Source organism: Sinocyclocheilus rhinocerous, unplaced genomic scaffold, assembly GCF_001515625.1.
Source record: "Sinocyclocheilus rhinocerous isolate Xijiao unplaced genomic scaffold, SAMN03320098_v1.1 scaffold486, whole genome shotgun sequence".
Lineage (NCBI taxonomy): Eukaryota > Metazoa > Chordata > Actinopteri > Cypriniformes > Cyprinidae > Sinocyclocheilus > Sinocyclocheilus rhinocerous.
In genome coordinates, this window is record NW_015661373.1 from 282,312 (window position 1) to 285,151 (window position 2,840).

Sequence of the window (2,840 nt, forward strand, 5' to 3'; positions counted from 1 at the left end):
CGAAACACGTCTTGAGTCCTGAAACTTTCAGGGTGTTTGAGCACCAAGCGCATTTGGCCAAACTCCACCCACACAAACATGGCACACTTTCAACGTTCACCTGCACTCACTGGCATGCTGAAACACACACTCTAAGTGAAGTCCATCTGTTGGGTTTTATTTTGTTTTGTGATTGAGAAAACTGCTTCAGGGCTTGAGAAAAAGAAACTGAGAGAGGGAGAGATGGTTGCTCTACTTTAGGGATATTGTATATCTCTCTCTCTTTGGGAGTGTCTCTCATTCCCTGCTTCTGTGCCTGTCATTTCTCATCTTCTTGTGTTTCCCTCCATTCCTCCTCTATTCCCTGATCTACCCCCTCTTTGCTTCTTCCTCTCATTTCTACTTTGTCACAGAAAGCCATTTGACCTAACTGAGACCATTGTTTGTGTGTGTGTGTGTGTGTGCGTTTTTGTGACATATGAGAACACAAATTTGTATAATGACATGGGTATGACATAGGTATTACAAGGTGAAGGTGACTTATGAGGACATTACCCCATATCCCCATTTTTCAAAACGCTTATAAATCATACAGAGTGAGTTTTTTTGAGAAAGTAAAAATCCACAAAGTTTCCTGTAAGGGGTAGGGTTAGGTGTTGAGTTGGTGTAGGGCAATAGCACATACAGTTTGTACAGTATAAAAACCATTACGCCTATGGAATGTCCCCACAATTCACAAAAACAAACGTGTGTGTGTGTGTGTGTGTGTGTGTGTGTGTAAGAGAGAGCCTGAAAGAGAATGTGTGTGTGCCTATAATTGCCAATTAAGATGTCATTGCTGAGTAAACTTAAAATGCCATCATAAGAGTCATTTTATGAAACGATGACTTTTTCACTTTGGAAAGGTGATTTTTAAAACAAATTTCTGTCAGATGTGAAATTACATTAAGATAAATTAGTAAAAAAGTCATATGAAAGATTTCAAACTAAAATGGCTCTGCACCTCCTGTTATCAAGGTTATGGGGGGTTATGGGGTTAATATCATTATCATTTAAGAGCCAGCAATGTAAATTTCAAATAAAGATCAAATAAACACAGGTTTCTTCACTGTCTATTTTAATGTTATAATGTATTTATATATGACCACTGGGCAAATTACATCAAAATCAAAATCACAGACGCAGATAAACCACCCAGTTTTAATTCAAATTAATGTTTGTAAATAAATAAGATTAATTTAGTAGGAATGTGGAAACTTATTTTTGCTAGTAACAGCCATTACTCCAGACTTCAGTGTCTCATGATCCTTCAGAAATCATTCTAATGTGCTGATTTGGTGCTCAGAAAACATTTATTATTGCTATCAATGTTGAAAACAGTTATTCCGCTCAATATGTTTGTGAAAATCAATATAAAAAATTCAGGATTCTTTCATGAATGGAAGAACAGCATTCATTAGAAGTATACATCTTTTATTACATTGTAAATTACATATACTGTCTTGTTTTGATCAACTTAAGTCATCCTTGCTGAATAAAAGTATTAATTTCTTTAAGAAAACAAATCCCACTGACCTCACTTTTGAATGCTAGTGTATGACAGGTGCTTGTACTTGTTTATTTAACAAAGATCTGCCCTTAATCTATAAAACCATAATCTTTTATATTTAATCTTTGCACAATCCATATGCCTTGGACGCTGGAGTGTTGACATTGTTGTTCAAACACAAACTCAGACATGCACATGGGACAGATGGTGCCCTCATAACTTGGCCCTGTTTTTTTGAGTTGTCCTTCTGTGTGGATAAACGTCCAAACACCACACTAAATTAAACCGAATGAAGGAGTCATTTTGAACTGGTCTCACACCTGTTACTGTGCTGTTTATGCACACGAAGTCCAGGTCATTCAATGATGGTTCTGAAATGGTAACAATATGTTGTTAGGCCTAAACTAATTGTTGACTAATATGGATTTTTCAAAGCCCAGTTCTGACATCTACACAGCAGACAGAGTCACTAAGTCAACAATCTCTTTCACTTCATTTCTATAACACACACACACACACACACTTGCACACATAAACTCATCTGTTGAGGTTGTTGTTAGTGAGATGGTACTACAGAGAGTTCCTGTCACGTCTTGTAATCTATTCAGTCAAGCACATGCCCTTATGAACCTAAGCAAGGTTGCATTGATGAACACACCAAAAAAAAAAAAAAAAAAGTTCCTTTTCAGTACTCCTTAGCGGATTCCGACTTCCATGGCCACCGTCCTGCTGTCTATATCAACCAACACCTTTTCTGGGGTCTGATGAGCGTCGGCATCGGGCGCCTTAACCCGGCGTTCGGTTCATCCCGCAGCGCCAGTTCTGCTTACCAAAAGTGGCCAACTAGGGGCTACTTCAGGCAGTAGCATGGACGGTAACAGTGATGGCAAACCCTCCAGGGAACCAACCCTCGGGGGTAATGTTCTCATCGCGGGAAGATGATCATCTCGGAGTCGCGGGCCAAACTCCTTTACCTCAAAGGGGCGGAGCTCCATTGCCTCTGCCTCAATCTAGTTCTCGTCATGGCGGCAGTCACGGTTCATCCCGCAGCGCCAGTTCTGCTTACCAAAAGTGGCCAACTAGGGGCTACTTCAGGCAGTAGCATGGACGGTAACAGTGATGGCAAACCCTCCAGGGAACCAACCCTCGGGGGACCATCGCTCCTCTTGCACTCCGCAACCAGTTGAGCTGCCAATGGAACGTGCTGGGCCCTCTACAAGGAGTATACCAGCAGAATCCTTTGGCGCTCCTACCAACGACCGGATGTCGATCGCTGCATCGGAGGGTGAGCCGGAGCTTTCTGGAGAGGACG